The sequence below is a fragment of the Nicotiana tomentosiformis genome, chromosome 4, assembly GCF_000390325.3.
Source record: "Nicotiana tomentosiformis chromosome 4, ASM39032v3, whole genome shotgun sequence".
Taxonomy (NCBI): Eukaryota; Viridiplantae; Streptophyta; class Magnoliopsida; order Solanales; family Solanaceae; genus Nicotiana; species Nicotiana tomentosiformis.
In genome coordinates, this window is record NC_090815.1 from 93380465 (window position 1) to 93399885 (window position 19421).

Genomic DNA, 19421 nt, shown 5'->3' on the forward strand with positions numbered 1-19421 from the left:
CTGAAAATTACAGGCATAGTATCGTAGAACCAACGCGAGGGAGATGGTATTTTTCCAATTTCAACGCGTCCTTAGCCTGTAAATATGGTGGCTAAGGACTTGATTATGCTTGTTACTGAATGAAATTCAGTTGGCATACATATATTTTATATGCATAAAATCATGTGGAGTTTACTTTGTAATATATGAAGTACATTATTTGGAAAGTTCATAAATATATACTTGAAAATGTTCGTATTTTTCTGAGATTATGAGAAAGAAAATGATATCTATTTTTAGAAACCATTTTGGCTTTCAGTAAAGGTTAAAGGCGTTTAAGATATATGACTTTTTTCATGTGAGGAATATAATAAACTAGTTAATTTGTCCGCGCTACGCACGGTCGTTAATAAAAATTAAAATATGACTAAATAATTTTTATAATTAAAAGAATTAGACGTTACTCTTTGATGATTTTATCTTCTCCGACCAAAATATTACAGTTATAATTTTATATGTTTATTGAAGAATTCCAAAAACAAAGAAGATATGTGAAATAAAAAAGAAAAATAAAATACAAAACAAATAGAATTGCACTTTTTTCATTATGTGTTAAGGCGACATGTAAAAATTTATGGCATTTAAAACCATTTCTTTGAAACAACATAATTCAAAATATGTAAATGCAATACCATATTATTTGTACATATACAAATATATCCGCAGCCATTCTTTACATGAATGATATAGGAAAACTCTTTTATATAGTTGGGTTCTCCGTTGTACTTGCTCATTACTCAATCTGCATTTGTGAGATTTTTGTATACTTAACATCTCTAAAAATTTCATATTTTTTAATTGCATATGCAATAAAAGATAAATTTAACGTTAAAATATAACGAACAACTACGTAACAAAAGTGTTAAATATAGTATAAACAACTTACCTCGACAAATATTCATAAAAATTTGATATGCATGATCTATAATCTTTTTATCCAGCCTAGAAATTTCATATGATAAAAGATAGCTATATTTTGAAGATATAAGCATTAATTGTATGATTACATTAATCCGTTTAACTTTAACATCAAAAATAGGATTAATAGTGGTACCTTTTACCAAACCATATCATATACTATAATATGTTTTCTAACTCTGGCATGTGCATAAACAAACATGCATCCAGGCTTCCTACTTAGAGAACTTTCTTGACGCAATGTCCAGCAGGCTTGGCCAGGCCAACACAAGAAAGATTAATTAGAATAAAAGATGATTATCGATAAGAGGATATTAAAAGGTGACTGATAACATTTTCTTAAATGGATTACCTTTTTTATTTTCATGATCACGCATTCATTTATTTTTCAAATAAAATTTAAAACTTCTGAAACTGCATAAAATATTAGGCAAAATTGGCAAAAGAGTTTTATGAGAAAAGGAGAAAAGGGAAGTAAAGAGGGGTTGATATGATAAGAGTTTTTCCTATTACCTCTTTCCATAACGACTTTTTAATCTTTTTGTTTGTTATTTCCCTTTTATTTTTTCTTTTCATAATGCCCATGCCGAATCTTCTCATCCAAATTTTTATTACAAAATTTCAAAATATCCACTTCTTGCTCCTAATACTTGTACCATCTATTTACACCATCAACTCTTTTATAAATTGAGAAGAGAGACCTCAAGGAAAAAAATTTAAAAATTTCCAAAAGTCTTTTTACCATCTCAAAACACAATCAAATCTTCTATAAATGACAGGAGAGATTACACAAGGAAAATAAAAAGATAAAAATGAATAGGTCACTTGCAAACAGTAAAATTTAATGAGAAACCAAAAAGAAACTCACCAAAACCTTAACTGAATACACAATTCTGTTTTGCCATGCCCATGCATTTCGGAAAACTACATTGTTGTTATTATAGCGGAGACTCGAAAGCAAAATACCAAATATATCAGTAAAATAGTTTTTCAAGGATTTGGATTTATGATGTGTGGATATGAAAGAAGAGGCAATGGTGAAGAAAAAGATTTCAACGTGGTTATTTATAAGTATATAACAGTTACAATTATTAAATTATAACTGATGTGGATTTGAAGGGGTAAACTAAAATAATACTTAGTAGCAGTAAAAATTTTGATATACACAATTCGTCTTATCATTTGATTTCCGTTACCAATTTTTCTTGTAAGACTTTTCTTCTCCATTAATAAGTTAAAATGTTGGGTTGCTTGAACGGATGCTTCTTAAGGTGACCGTTGCTTCTTTCTAAGATGTCACCGAATGGACGCTTCTTCAATATGAGAGAAAGGGAGATGGAAAAAAGCATAAGTATTAATCTTCCAGTACCACCAGCTTTCACGGATTACGGAGAGACATTATTAAGTAACACTAATTTCAACTTAAACTAAATGTAAAAAAAAAAAAGAAGATATGTTGCATCCACAAAATAATGCAAAAGGACAAAAAAAAAAAAAAATGGAACAGAATTTTACCATATATACATTAGTGTTGTTCTTCTTCAGTATGTAACCCAAAGGATTGTAAGCAGAATAAAGTTCCATTCTACTGCGCACCTCTTAGGAAATTTGTCTACTAACATCACAAGTGTACTCCGAGTTCAAAGGCTGCTTAGGAAAGTAAAAGGCGCTCACTTTGTTTAGATATTTGATAGTGACTAATGGAGTATCCGTGCCATCCAACATGAGAAGCACCTAACTTATCTTTTTCAACTTCATATACATGAAGAATCTTGCATATGCAATTTTAAATTGCAATAGAAGCGTTTTTAAAAACACAAAACTACATTATTGCAGAAGCGTTTTCCTTTACTGATCTTTCTTAAGGAATGTAAATCAGTCAAATCTATGAAGAAAATAAAGCATATCCTGAGTACTAAGAAAATTGTAAGCATATTATGAGGGATACAATATTAAATTCAAACAAAAAGATTAAGAGAGAAAAAGAGAAAACAACTACTATAATATAAATAGCATATGTTTTTTTTTCTTGTGGAAAGAGCATATGTTCTGTTTTGTTGGAGTATGTTTTTGTGATTGGATCAATGCTTTAAACTAAAACCATCTTTGTATGCATCGCTACAAAGATTATGCACCCTTTACAAAACTGATGTGGCTTTTGGTATTCCAAATTAATGGGAAAGGTTTTTAAGTATGTAATTTTTGGTAACGGTTGTGATCTTTAATTTTTTAAACAAAAGTTGAATTGAGTTTTATTTTATTTATATAAATAATGAGAAAATTGCAAATAAATGAGAAAATAAATAAATAAATTTCTTGGCATTTGAGATATGCCACGTCACTTTTGCTATTCCCTGCTTTGTATTAATATATAGATTTTTGGGTCATCGGATTCCGTGTTACAATGGAATATGGTAAATATTATTATAACGTGAATTAGAGTTCAATGATTAGATAAAATAGAAAGTCTACATTAAAGTGTTCATGACTTTCTACTCATTTGACGAAGTAAAGTCTAAGTGACTTTCTACTCATTTTGAAGATTAAAATTTTAGTGATTTTGTACTCCAATTTGTTACTCGGTTTGAAGATTAAAAACTTCACCGTTTATAAGATTTGGGTGTATCAGATATTATTCGATTTGAAAATTAAAAACTTCACCGTTTATTCGTTCTAGTTATGATAGATTGATTTGAAGATTAAAACTCCATCGGTTATTAATTCTGACTTTGTCGTGATACAAATAACAATTCATGTGGTTGGCTCTATAAAGTAATTGGGGCAGCGAATTTGAATCTTCTTCTGAAGAAATATGTTTGGAATATGGTATTATTCATCAAACGACAGTCACCACAATTTAATGAAACTGCGAAAAGAAAGAATAGAACCTTAAAGGAGATGATGAGTGCATTGTTGATAAGTTCTGTTTACCCCAGAACTTGTGGGGGGAGGGGGGGGGGCTATTCTTACAGCTAACCGAATACTTAGTCGAGTTTCCCATAGCAAGACGCAATCCATTCCATATAAAAAATAGAATGGAAGGAAACCCCCAACTTAAATATTTTTAAGTGTGGGGGTACTTAGCTAAAGTGCAAGTTCCTAAACCCAAAAGTGTAAAGATCGGATCGAAAATTATTGATTGCGTTTTCATAGGATATGCAACAAATAGTAAGGCATATCATTTTCCGGTTCATAAATCAGAAAATCCCGACATTCATAATAATACTGTAATTGAATTAGATAATGTTGAATTCTTTGAGAATATTTATCTGTATAAAAAGGAATGTGAGTGGTCTAGTGAAATATCTAAGCGACCTCGAGAAGAAACAAAGGAATATACACCTAATGAGGTGAATCCGAGACGTAGTAAATGTTAAAGGACAACTACTTACATTGGATCAGATTTACTGACATTCTTGTTGGAAAATGAACTTCAAACTTTGAAAGAAGTTATATCTTCCTCGGAAAGAAACAGTCAATAGTGAAATAGAATTCATATTAAATAACCATACTTGGGAGTTAGTTGATCTTACTCTAGGAAACAAACCATTGGGTTCCAAATGGATTTTCAAGAGTAAAATAAAAGATGATGGCATTATTAACATGTATAAGGCAAGACTTATTGCTAAAGGATATAGACAACATGAAGGCTTTTGACTATTTTAACACATACTCGATGGTTATCAGTATTACGTATATACGGATGTTAGTAGCATTGGTTATAGTGTATGATCTTGAAATCCATCAAATGAATGTCAAGACAACCTTCTTAAATCTAAATTGAGATTTAGAGGAAAAAATGTACATAGAATAACCCGAAGAGTTCGTGGTTTCAGAAAGGAAAAAAAAGGCGTGCCGACTTGTTAAGTCACTTTACAGACTAAAACAAGCACCCAAATAATGACGTGCGAGATTTGACCAAATAATATTGTCAAACAGTTTCAAAATTAATGAGTGTAAACAAATTTGTTTACTTTAAGAATATTTCAAATTATATAGTTATTATTTGATTATATGTGGATGATATGTTGATGAAATATTAAAAATGTGAGGGCTTTTAGCTTATGCATGATAAAAGCCAATGTCAAACGTAATGTCTAAATGATATAATTTTTGAACCCCCCAATCCTTAGTGATTATTGGTATGATAGTCGGTGAATTCATTACTTGTTCAGTCTTAATGATGACTAATGATGAAATTATAAATTCGAAAGTTGTTACTTGCCTTTCCAGAAATGATTTGTTCTTTCTTGAACATTCATAATGTTTAACTCTTTTATGAAAGGGTGTCACCTGGAAAGCTGTGACTTCTCATGAAAAGTGCGTTTGTATGCTTTGTATAAATATGACCGTTCATGAAAGAATGTATTAATACGTTGGTCTATAATAAGGTGAACCAACTAAAGAACATGACCAAAATCCATTTCAAGTTGGATTTTTTCATGAATGGAGGTAGGGGTGTTCACGGTTCGGTTTGGTCGATTTTTTATTAAAACCAAAAATAAACCAATTTAATCAGTTTTTAAAATTTTAAAATCAAAACCAAACCAAATTAAATACAAACCATTGGTTTGATTGTTGTTGGTTTGGTTCGGTTTGGTTAGGGTTTTCGGTTCTTAATAAGCTAATGATAAGTCGATAATAGTAAAACGATACTATACAACAATATTTTAAGTACTACTAGAGAATAAATTCAAATACCTATAGTGATAGTTCTTTTAACTATTTACATTTGAAGCTGTAGCATATAATATAAAGCAGAGTATTTAAATTGTAGCAATAATATAAGATAGAAAACTGTACCGGGTGAATTAAGTTGCAGTATATGATAGAATCAAAAGAACAAGCCAAAATAAAGGTTCCAAAGTGCAAACATCACTTTGTTGAATCAATGATAAAGTATTCATTGTAACAAATTAGAATCTTACGTTCATAAAAATCTTCTTAAACTTTAGCCCGCAGTCTTGCAATTTGAGTAGCTTTTTTTGACTTTTTTGATAGATTTTTTTGTAACTCTTATGTTAGGCAAAAGTAGATACGTAGGGTTAGAGAATTTGAGTCTCTTAAGGAAAAGAAATTGGTCAATTCCTATTACTTTGGGCTTAGGCAATCTTTTAAGATATAAGTAGTATAAACCAAAATCTATATATAATAATTAAAATGCAGAAAATATTTAAAATTATTTACAAAAAGATATGATACTTTATATAAATAGTTATTAAATTTTATCTATAATTTATCGGTTTGGTTCGGTTTATTTTTCATTTTTTTGTAATAGAACCAAATCCAAACCAAATATTGTCGGTTTTTAAAATTTAAAACCAAAACGAATCCAAATCAAAAAAAAATATTGGTTTACTTAATCGGTTTGTTTCGGTTTTCGGTTTGGATCGGTTTTTTTGTCAAACCATGAACAGCCCTAAATGAAGGTGCTATAATTTGCATATCATATAGACGTATGAATAAATAGAATACAAAGGCTTGAAAATAGCAGAGTGATTGCGAAATGTATTATATATTAAAAGATTGTGGCCACAACGGATGCCAATCATTCCAACTGTTATTATAATATACTATTGCTATATTAAGTGTAGTCAATAATCTGATATACATTAGAAAGTCGAGACGTATTAGTCTACGACATAAGGAAGTTCGCATTGAACTGTCATGACAATAAAATGAGTTTTGGAATATATGAAATATATCCATGACAATGCATTGCACTATAATAAGTATCATGCGGTTAGTAAGGGGTAAAGTGATGAAAATTGGATTACCCGATCAACCTAAACTAAATCCACAAGTGAATATATTTTTACAATCAGTGGAGGACCAGTGTCTTGGAAATCATCCAAACAAACGTGCATTGCCGCTCTATAATGGAGGCTGAGTTTATAGCCTTAGACAAAGCCGATGAAGAAGTTGAATGTCTCCGAATTTTCTTGAAGAAATTCCATCTTAGCCCAAACTATTGGCAGCTATATGCATACATTGTGATGGTCAAGCGGCAATAGGAAGGGCTGGGAGCATTATGTATAACGAAAAATCTTGTCATGTACAACAAAGACATAAAACTGTTAGGCAACTACTCTCTAGGGGAATTATCATAATTGACCATGTGAAGTCAAGCGATAATGTGTCGGATCCATTATAAAAAAAAACCTAACTACAGAGGTAGTTGAAAGATCATCGAGGGGAATGGGACTATGTGTAACGACCCGGCCGGTCATTCTAAGCAATTGCACTTTGCTTGGTAGTTTTTGGACATGAGTATCTCCGTATAATGTATTATGACTTATGTGAATCGTCGGTTTTGGTTTCAGATTATTCGAAATTGATTTGGAAAAAAGATTCTCAGCTAGAAGCTTTAAATTTGAAAGGTTTGACCAAGTTTGACCTTTTAGTATTTGACCTCGGATTGGATTTTTGATGGTTCCGTTAGCTCCGTTGGGCGATTTTGGACTTAGGAGCGCGTCCGAGTTGTGGTTTTGGAGGTCCGTAGTAGAATTTGTCATGAAATGATGAAAGTTGAAATTTTGGAAAGTTTGACCGGGAGTGGACTTTTTGATATCGAGGTCGGATTTCGATTACGGAAGTTGGAGCGGGTCCGTAATGTCAAATATGACTTGTGTGCAAAATTTGAGGTCAATCGGATGTGATTTGATAGGTTTCAGCATCGGTTGTGGAAGTTTGAAGTTTCAAAGTTCAATGATTTCGAATTGAGGTGCGATTCGTCATTTCGATGTTGTTATGTGTGTTTTGAGGCCTCGAATAGGTCCGTGCTATGTTATGGGACTTTTTGGTATGTTTGGACGTGGTCCCGAGGAGCTCGGACGTGTTTCAGATTGATTACGAAGCATTTTGGAAATTTTGGCTAAGGTTCATTGTTGTTGGTTTTGGTGTGACCGCACATGCGGCTGGTTTGCGCAGGTACGATGGTCGCACAAGCGATAGGGGAACCGTAGAAGCGGCGAGTGGCGCAGAAGCGAAGGTTGTTGGCGCACATGCGCGTGCGCAGAAGTGGGGGGATATCCGCAGGTGCGGAAGGGCCAGTCTCCATAGGCTTCGCAGATGCGAGGCATCATCCGCAGAAGCGGAGGTCGCAGATGCAACAATTTGGCCGCAAATGCGGTATAGCTGGGCAGAGTTATAAAAATCGAGGTTTTGGTTCTTTTTCCATATTTTGAGATGTGGGACTCGGATTGAGGCGGTTTTTGAAGGAAATTTCATCACAAGTATTGGGGTAAGTGTTCTCTACTCAGTTTTGATTATATTTCACAAATTTATCTTCATTTTTGGCAATTGGTTGATGAATTTTAAGGAGAAATTGGGGATTTTGGCCTAAAGTTTTATAATATAGATTTTTTAGTTTTGAACATCGAATTGGAGTCCGAATTGAGTATGGTTGGACTCATAATTGAAAGGGTTATTGGATTTTGGAAGTTTTGTCGGGTTTCGAGTTACGGGCCAGGGTTGGGCTTTTGGGCCAATTTTGGGCTTTGATTCAAGATTTGATCTTTTACGATCGGTATTGGTTCCTTTAGCATTGTTTGATGTATTTGAAGTGTTGTTGGTCAGTTTCGAGCCATTCGAAGGTCGGAACGCGCGGGGTGGCATCTTCAGAGCATCGTTTGGCTTGCTCGGCATTGATATTGGCTATTCGATGTAAATAACTATTCTAATCTTAGTACTGAGGGTATGAAACCCCAAAAATACATGTTATATGATTGGTATTGAGGTGACGCACATGCTAGGTGACGGGCGTGTGGGCATGTACCATGTGAATTGAGACTGTTGTTCCCATGGCACTATATAGTGGTCCTATTTTGTTGATATCCATTTTTCACCATGTGATAAAGTAGTTAAGCTATCAATCATGCTAAATATCATGTTTAGGCTTTATGCTGATATTGTTAGGACCCATAGTGGTCGTTTCTTGCTGTCATCTTACTGATGTCATTAATATATTGTACTCAGTCATATTCATGCATTCATATCAAATCTCAGTCTCAGTTGTTGTTTATTGATACATCATATCATTATTGTCGGGCTAGTTTCATGGCATTGTGAGCCTGTGAGTGAGACTGGAGAGATTGATGACTGAGTGAGGCCGAGGGCCTGAGTGAGAGTGAGAGTGACATTTTGGGATCGGGCTGCACGTCGCAACATATGATATTGATTATATTTTATATGGATTGGGTTGCACGCCAAAACAAGCCTTCGAGCTATATATATATATTATTGGATCGAGTTGCACGCCGCAATAATATTGGATCGGGTTGCACGTCGCAACAATATTAGATCGGGCTGCACGCCGTAGCTATATAACGTTTAGGCTGAAGGAGCCCCTCCAGAGTCTATACACCCATAGTGAGCGCAATCGACTATATATATGTGGATCGGGCTACACGCCACAGCGGGTATTGTACAGCGCTGAGTGATTGAGTGTGCTGAGCCTTGAGCATAGTGAGAGAGAATGCGAGACAGTGAGATTGAGTACTTTGAGAGTGTGAGTACATGAGTTCATCTGTGAGATACATTGCATTGACATGCACACATGACATACAGGCATAGAGGTGTATTTTCCTCATGCTGTATGGTATCACATCATTCATGAGTTCTCACACATGTTGACATATGGGTATAGTGATGCATTTGTTTTACACTGGTTATCTGGAAAGAAAATGAAACATCTTATTTATTATGGAAACGATTTTTGGGAAAATTATTGTTTTCAAACTTATTCATATTTTTGGTAACTCTGGTAAACGTTTTGGGTTTCATTGAAGTACTTGAAAGGCAGAACTATTTTCAAAAATCATGTTTTTTTTGTTAAGCATTTGATTGTTGGGTTACTTCTGGTATTACTTGTTTTATGTTATTATGAACTATTATTGGTTATTGAAGTTAGGACCCGACCTTGGTACAAGCTCGTCACTACTTTCAACCTAAGGTTAAGTTTGTTACTTATTAAGTACATGGGGTCGGTTGTACTCATACTACACTTCTGCACCTTGCGTGCAGATGTTGGATGTTGATGTTGCTGTGTTCGATGGGAGCTGGATTGAAGATGCACCTGCGTCCCGGTTGTAGTTGCCTCTTGTTCGTGGTAGCTTTAGATCTGTAAAACTCTATTTATGTACTTTTCAAGCAGACTATGTATTTATTTCATTTTCGCTTTGTAAACTCTATTCTTAGAAGCTCATGATTTGTACTACTAGTTCTTGGAAAATGTATAAGATTCAGATATTTCTTTACTTAATCGCTTTATTAATTGTTATTGGAATTGGTTAGAGGTTAATTGGCTTACCTAGCGGGTTGGGTTAGGTGCCATCACGACTAGTGAATTTGGAGACGTGACAGGTTGGTATCAAAGCTCTAGGTTTATAGGTTCTACAAGTCATGAGCAAGTGTCTAGTAGAGTCTTGCGGATCGGTATGATGACGTCTATACCTTTCTTCGAGGGGCTACAGGACATTTAGGATATACTTCTCATCTTTCTTTCCTTATCGTGCGACATTGATTCGGCTTGAAGCGTAACTCTTTGAATTCCTTCCATGCATTTATGTGCGCACATGAGCACTCGGTATCAGCTGTGCATCGACGGCTTGTGATTCCATGGAATAGGTTCTAGATGTGATTTCGGTATGCTGATTATGGGCCACTTTGAAGGACTTGAGGCCGGGTTTTGACTGTAGCTTGAGCACAGAGATGTTGATTATGTGGAGACGTGCTTGTGGACTTATATTTCCGATAGCATCCCTATAAGTGGAATTTGTGGCTCGATGAGCGGTCGGATGGCTATATAATGAGTATGATATGACTGCAGAAAGTGTTCAGATTGTTCAAATGTGACGAAAAGAGTTTGATTGAGATGTAAATTTGGTGCTTGATTTTCATCTTGATTTGACGTATAGTCTCGAGTTGTGGGTGTGTTGAAGGATCTTTTCATGGATCTTTTCATGTTGTTTAGTTGGGGAGTGATGTACATTTTCAGGTCGTGATATGAGTTAAGACTCAGGAGGATGAAGGGGTTGCGTAATAGTTATGACTGTAGAAGGGTATAAAAGGATGTCAGTTTGAGGCTAAGCAGGTGGGGTATCTCCTGCGGGATGTTCTGAGGTTATGCAATCCCTATGTTATTTTGTTGAGAGTTCTCTTTTACCAGTGAATTATATGTAGTGCGATTTGAGTTTGGATCGCTTGTGCAAGCTGGCTTGACTGTTACGATGATGAATGCGATATTTGCAAATGATTGAGGTATTATATGGTTTTCGTCACATGAGCTTAGGAAGGGTTTAGTTGAATTTCACTGCGGAATTATGACAGTAATAGAGTATGGCCATTGTGAGTTATTGTATGCCCTGATCTATGGCTTGGAGCCAAGTGGGGGAGTCTGCTATGGATAAGTTGATTGCACGGTTATGTGTTGAATTGGTTTCAGTTTGAGTCATACTGGTGAATCTGTTATGACTGGCAGAGGTTGAGTTCGAGGATGACTCGAGTAAAGGAATTTCTAGTTATGGGTTGTATTATGTTTCTGGGCATATGGGAAACACTGAATGATTGAGTTGTTATCCTAAATAATGTAGGGTGCATGGAGTAAGGAATTCACTCGGTTGCTTAGAAGTATGGATTATTTCTTAGGGTGTTGGTATGCAAATGGGGCACAGGTTGTTCGGTATATTTGATCAGTTTAATTGAGATTTGAGTAGAGTGGATGACTCTCGAGAATGGTTCTAATGGATTCAAGATTTATATGTAACAATTGGGAATCTTCAGGATGTGTAATTGGCTAGAAACTGAGATTTATATGGGAGGGTGTCAAGACTTGTAGCATTTCTATATCATTATGGATTCTACATATCAATATCAGGAAGGTGAAGGTAATGTCTTTAGATTCACAGGAAGTCTCTTCAGAGTAAGTATTTTGGTTGTAGTACTTTTGGGATACATATAGAGGGAATTCAGCGGCTTATAAGCCTTAGGGCAGTGTGATCCTATGCTAAAGTTCGTGGGGCAAGTTTTGGTCAAGTTGAGTAGTGTTCTAGCAAGATAAGGTATCAATTCGAAGGCAACTCGGAAGGAACTCAGAGAACGAGGACAGCTTGGTAACGGGTTGGATCAACACGATAACGGATGTGATTGGCTCTTTTGGTTCTTATAATCTAGCGAGTTTCTACAGGTGTTTCGTGGAAATGCTCTTGGTTTTGTTTTGGCAGCCTGCATAGCTTGGTTGAGTTAGAGGGATTCAGTCCTGACAGGCTGGTTTTGTGCAAATGGGATTCAGAAAGTTCTTGATGGTTTCTACCACGATTAGAGATGTATATTTCCTACTGGCGTGAGAAGCATGTGATGTATAGTGATTTTCTCTTGGATGGGATCAAATGAAAAGTTCTTGGCTAATTAAGTATGCAGTTGCTTGTGACTCGGAGCGGATTACAAAGTTCTCATATTTTTCGTATGATGGCTTGGTATATGCTGTGTGTTGGGTAGGATTGAGATTTGCATGTGTAAGGTCACGGTTCAGTTTTGAAGGGGAGTTCATGGATCCTTAGGCAGCACGGACAGTTTCAGAAGATTAGGTAAATGATATTACTATTCGATATTGCTTGATGAGGGTATACATTTCAAAAGGGGGATTGTGTTTTGATTTATGGATACTTCATTGGCATTGTGGCACTCTCCTGGTTGGTCGACGACTTATATTCAATTTTGCTTTGTGGCACAGAAGAATTTTAGGAGTATTCCTCGTGGGATGATCGTGTATGAGAGATGTGTCAGATATTCAGGCGGTGGAGTTGAGATCGGATATGGTGATTCGTGTGTTCTGTGAATTTGGAGGCTGGGAGTTCTCATGAGTAGAATGTTTCGTAGTTGTGGACTGTGAAAATGTAGCCAAGGTTGGTCAGAGGATTGTCATTGTCGACTTTCGGAGGGTTATTTATCTATTGTGGGTGACGAGAGCTGATTTGGGGTTCATTGGTAAGCCCAATATGGATGTGTGTGCTACACCTATCCGGATTGGTTGACTCCATACTGCTATTGATGAAGGATGTGTCATTCGGTTGTTGTTGAGCCTATTCGTGTTCTGAAATGGTCTGTGAGTTACTCTTCTATTCTACGAGGAGTCGTGATTCGTTGGTTATATGCACATATGGTGCGGTTCTATTTGAGCTTTATATCGGGGTTTGAGCGGGATGAGTATTTGGGTATTGCATGATTAATTGCGAGTTGGCTATGTTCTTTCTGGATCGTAGTATTATGTTATTTGCTCTCCGTGGTCTTGGTAATGCACTTTAGATACTTGATATCGAATTTCACATGATTATTGATTTTGAGCAGGGTGACTCGAGGTATATAATATGGACCAGCAATTGGATGGGGTCACACATTGTAGCAGAGTTGTATTGAGGTATGATCATTTGTGAGCGATTCGTGTGTTTTGGTTTTGTGGTGTGTGATGGGTTCTTAGCATTTCGTTGGGGTGGCACCCGTTGAGTTTGCGGAACGATTCTCTTGTTTGAGTCATTCTCCATGTTTGGATACATTTGGAATGTTGCTTATTGGTGCACGGATTGCACGGGTTGTGGCTTTAAGCTGTATTGATGTGTCATGTCACTAGAGTGATTATGTTAGATGGGATGAGGTCATCATACTAGAATGGGTGCTATCGGATCTGATTGCGGTATATTTGGAAGGATATTGATGCTGATCGGCTTAGAAATTTGCTATAGTTCCAATCGAAGGTGGGGGAGTTCCACAACTTATTGATCTCCCGAATGTCTATGAGTTTCTCCGTGTTTCTTTCATCGTTGGCAGTATATGAATGTGTTAGAACGATGCTTTATTTGATAAGAGGTTTATTACCGGCATTGGGTTGTGTTTGAGTAGCTACTGTGATTAGAAATTATTGCTATGAGTGTTTGAGTTATGTGGTATATCATGTGATTTCATCTTGAGTTATGGCTATGACTGGATACAGCTTGTTTAGACTTATACGGTATGTAGAAGCGAGATTCTGATCTTATAGAAAATTTCAAATGTGGGAATTGGATTCTAAGGCTTATGTCCCAGGTTGGATTAAGAAATTGCAGTTCATGTTGTGTCATCAGGTCTATATGGGATAGGGTAATGTGGGATCACCCCCGGGTAAGTGCATAGTAAGGTTACACTGCGGTTTGATGGCTTTGAGAACAACTCTGGGCACGTTCGAGGACGAATGTATGTTTAAGTGGGGGAGGATATAATGACCCAATCGATCGTTCTGAGCAATTGCACTTCGCTCGGTAGTTTTCGGGCATGAGTAGCTATGTATGATGTATTATGACTTATGTGAATCATCGATTTTGATTTTCAGGTTATTCAGAATTGATTTAAAAGAAAGATTCTCAACTAGAAGCTTTAAATTTGAAAGGTTTGACCAAGTTTGACTTTTTAGTATTTGACCTCGGATTGGATTTCTGATGGTTCTGTTAGCTCTGTTGGGCGATTTTGGACTTAGGAGCACGTCTGGATTGTGGTTTGGAGGTCCGTAGTAGAATTTGGCTTGAATTGGCAAAAGTTAGAATTTTAGAAAGTTTTAACGGGAGTAAACTTTTTGATATCGGGGTCGAATTTTGATTTCGGAAGTTGGAACAGGTTCGTAATATCAAATATAACTTGTGTGCAAAATTTGAGGTCAATCGGACGTGATTTGATAGGTTTCAGCATCGGTTGTGGAAGATTAAAGTTTCAAAGTTCAATGATTTCGAATTGAGGTGTGATTCGTCATTTCGATGTTGTTATGTGTGTTTTGAGGCCTCGAGTAGGTCCGTGCTATGTTATGGGACTTGTTGGTATGTTTGGAGGTGGTCCCGAGGGGTTCGAACATGTTTCAGATTGATTTCGGAGCATTTTGGAAATTTTGGCTAAGGTTCATTGTTGCTGGTTCTGGTGTGACCACACCTGCGGCTGGTTTGCGCAGGTGCGATGGTCGCAGAAGCGACAGGGGAACCGCAGAAGTGGCGAGTGGCGCAGAAGCGAAGGTTGTTGGCGCACCCGTGCGTGCGCAGAAGCGGGGGGAGGGGGGAGGATATCCGCAGGTGCGGAAGAGCCAGTCTCCATGGGCTTCGCAGACGTGAGGCATCATCCGCAGAAGCGGAGGTCGCATATGCGACAATTTGACCGCAAATACGGTATAGCTGGGCAGAGTTATAAAAATCGAGGTTTTGGTTCTTTCTCCATATTTTGAGATGTGGGACTCGGATTGAGGCGCTTTTTGAAGAAAATTTCATCACAAGGATTGGGGTAAGTGTTCTCTACTCAGTTTTAATTATATTTCACGAATCCATCTTCATTTTTGGCAATTGATTGATGATTTTTAAGGAGAAATTGGGGGTTTTGGCCTAAAGTTTTATAATACAGATTTTTGAGTTTTGAACATCGAATTGGAGTCCAAATTGAGTGAAACTAGTATGGTTGGACTTGTAATTGAATGGGTTGTCGGATTTTATGAGTTTTGTCTGGTTCCGAGGTGCGGGCCCTGGTTGGGCTTTTGGGCCGATTTTCAGGCTTTGATTCAAGATTTGATCTTTTATGATCGGGATTGGTTCCTTTAGCATTGTTTGATGTATTTGAATTATTGTTGGTCAGTTTCGAGCCATTCAGAGGCCGGAACGCGCGGGGTGGCATCTTCGGAGCATCGTTTGGCTTGCTCGACATTAATATTGGTTGTTCGAGGTAAGTAACTCTTCTAAACTTAGTGCTGAGGGTATGAAACCCCAAAAATACATGTTATATGATTGGTATTGAGGTGATGCATATGCTAGGTGACGGGCGTGTGGGCGTGCACCATGTGAATTAAAACTCTGTTGTTCCCATGGCACTGTATAGTGGTCCTATTTTGTTGATATCCGTGTTTTTACCATGTGATAAAGTAGTTAAGCTGTTAATCATGCTAAATATCATGTTTAGGCTTTATGCTGATATTGTTAGGACCCATAGTGGTCGTTTCTTGTCGTCATCTCACTGATTCCACTAATATATTGTACTCAGTCATATTCATGCACTCATATCAAATCTCAGTATCAGTTGTTATTTATTGATATATCATATCATTATTGTCGGGCTAATTTTATGGCATTGTGAGCCCGTGAGTGAGACTGGAGAGATTGATGACAGAGTGAGGCCGAGGGCTTGAGTGAGAGTGACATTTTGGGATCGGGCTGCACGCCGCAACATATGATATTGATTATATTTTATATGGATCGGGTTGCACGCCGCACCAACCTTTCGGGATATATATATATATATATATATATATATATATATATATATATATATATTAATTATTGGATCGGGTTGCACACCGCAACAATATTGGATCGGGCTGCATGCCGCAGCAATATAGCGCTTGGGCTGAAGGAGTCCCTCCAGAGTCTGCACATCCCCAGTGAGCGCAGTCGACTATATATATGTGAATCGGGCTGCACGCCGCAACGGGTATTGTACAGCGCTGAGTGATTGAGTGTGCTGAGCCTTAAGTATAGTGAAAGAGAATGCGAGACAGTGAGATTGAATACTTTGAGAGTGTGAGTACATGAGTTCATCTGTGAGATACATTGCATTGACATGCACATATGACATACATGCATAGAGATGTATTCTCCTCATATTGTACGGTATCACATCATTCATGATTTCTTACAAATGTTGACAGATGGGCATAGTGATGCATTTATTTTGTATTGGTTATCTGGAAAGAAAATAAAACATCTTATTTATTATGGAAAGGATTTTGGGAAAATTATTGTTTTCAAACTTATTCATATTTTTGGTAACTGTGGTAAACGATTTAGGTTTCATTGAAGTACTTGAAAGGCAGAACTATTTTTAGAAATCATATTTTTTTTGTTGAGCATTTGATTGTTGGGTTACTTCTGGTATTACTTGTTTTATGTTGTTATGAACTATTGTTGGTTATTGAAGTTGGGACCCGACCTTGGTACAAGCTCGTAACTACTTTCAACCTAAGGTTAAGTTTGTTACTTATTGAGTACATGGGGTCGGTTGTACTCATACTATACTTCTGCACCTTGCGTGCAGATGTTGGCTGCTGATATTGCTGTGTTCGATGGGAGCTGGATTGAAGATGTACCTGCATCCCGGTTGTAGCTGTCTCTTGTTCGTGGTTTCTTTAGATCTGTAAAACTCTGTTTATGTACTTTTCAAACAGACTATGCATTTATTTTATTTTCGCTTTGTAAACTCTATTCTTAGAAGCTCATAATTTGTACTACCAGTTCTTGGGGAATGTATAAGATTCAGAATATTTCTTTACTTAATCGTTTTATTAATTGTTATTGAAATTGGTTAGAGGTTAATTGGTTTACCTAGCAGGTTGGGTTATGTGCCATCACAACTAGTGGATTTGGGGTCGTGACACTATGGCCGAGGACAAGTCATTGTGGCAGTAACTCTATCTAGAAGACTGAAGATCCCAAGATCTAGGTTCAAGGAGCTCAAACAAAGTTATTAATAACGGTTCAACATTGTCAAATAAATATTTTTTGGTCTATTCTCGTGATGAGACAATGTTCAGTACCAAGGATAAAGCGTTAAAGCTTTTTAATGGTTTCTAAGTTTGATACAGGGTATATAAAATAGTGTATCTATGGGATAACACGTTTAGGAATCACCTATGTAAGTGTGAAGTGTTAGCCGCTTCAAGGAAAGTTTTGCAAGGCCAATTCTCTATGCACTTATGAAACCAGGCGGTGTTCATGGCTGAAACGAACACAACAATGAGAACCAAAGACGGTTAAAGATTGATTGTGTGACTTATAGTTGTCTAGGTATACACTAAATCTCGATGCTTCAAAGTTATCAAATCTACCGATTGACCGAGTATATCCGACATATGTTCACTACGAAAAGTTCAAAGGAAAACCTACTTATCCAGATGCGATTAATCCTTACTTGCGAATCACACAAGTTGTTTGCATGTTTTTTAAACATATTGCCATTCCCCATTCATACGGGGATTGTTAGGTTTCATGAATGGGTGTGAATGAGAAATGGAAGAGCCACATTTTGAATTGCTTCTCCTCATCTCACCCTTTCATTGACTATAAATTTAGAGGTTTAGCCTCATTTTTTAGACATGGAAAATCTGAAAACTGCTCCCCCCTTTTCTACTTTGTTGCATTATTTTTCAAAACAAATATATAAGTGTTAAGTGTGATTTGCTCAGTTTGTTGAGTTTGCTGAAGTTCTGTAATTTCGATTGTCAGTATCACAGAATAGTTTTTTCCGTTCTATCCTGGGAGGAAGTAATCGATAACGTTGGGTAATAGTTAGGGGATTAAATTCTTTAAGGACACACAAATAACTTGTGGGCTCGAAAATTATTTTATGTTTTATTTTATTGAACTAATATTTCTTTACTTGTCTGATTTTCTGGTTTCGAACACAGATTACTTAACAGTATTTCTGCTCCTAGTTTCATAACTTTTAAGGTTTCGTAACTTTTTAATTCGTAGATTGTAACAAATAATTATACAACTACGACTTTGGAGCTTCATGCTCATTTTATTTAACCAGTAAGCGTAATAGGTTGTTAACGGTTAAACCATGTGATTATCACAGGAGTAGTTGCTAGGTGAGGTTTTCTTTTTATGCTTCATAAATTACAATAATTAGTGTATTTGCTCACAATTTTTTCATTCTTCTCATCTTTTCATTTATTGATTTCTCTATCAAATTAAAATATACTAGGTTTATACACAACATATAGTAGTTTATATAATTCATTAGTGGTGGAACCAAAAGCATACATTGAATCAATTGAGAGTCAGATATGTACAGTAAAATATTGCGTAGTCCAAAGCAAAATCAAATAATTAAAGTGTCCAAAGTTGCTAACTTTCAATAATATCAATATACTAATTAATGCATCCACCTGCTATTTGTTGTTTTCTCCAACTTCTTAAATTGCACAGCTGCATTAAATGAAAGTTCAATGAGGATATACTCCAAAACACTGCCATAAGTACGCAAATTAACTGTAAGTAATTCTACTTTCTGAAAAGAACTTGTAAAAATATATTACTTCGTAGTCCGTACACCTTAATTGTAAGGATAAAACAAATTAAAAGGAAAAACACAAGGATTGGCATTGTTAGATCAGCCTCTTAACTTGGCATTATTTTTTGTCTAGCTACTTCAATTATGTCTAGCTTTGTTTGAAAATGGCCGAGTTGTGCTAATAAGCACGTTAAGTACTTGGTTCATGTTGCTAATATAAATAGAAACTAGGCATAATTGAGGTGATTAGTGGGGTCTAGGTAAGGGGCTGTCCCTGTCCATGTATGTCACCCCTGTCACCCTATGTAACAAAAATATACACATGCAACTGGTGAATCTATTTCCTTTTTAATCTGTGCCAAAAAGAATTACTTCTTTACCTATTTGGAAATATTTTA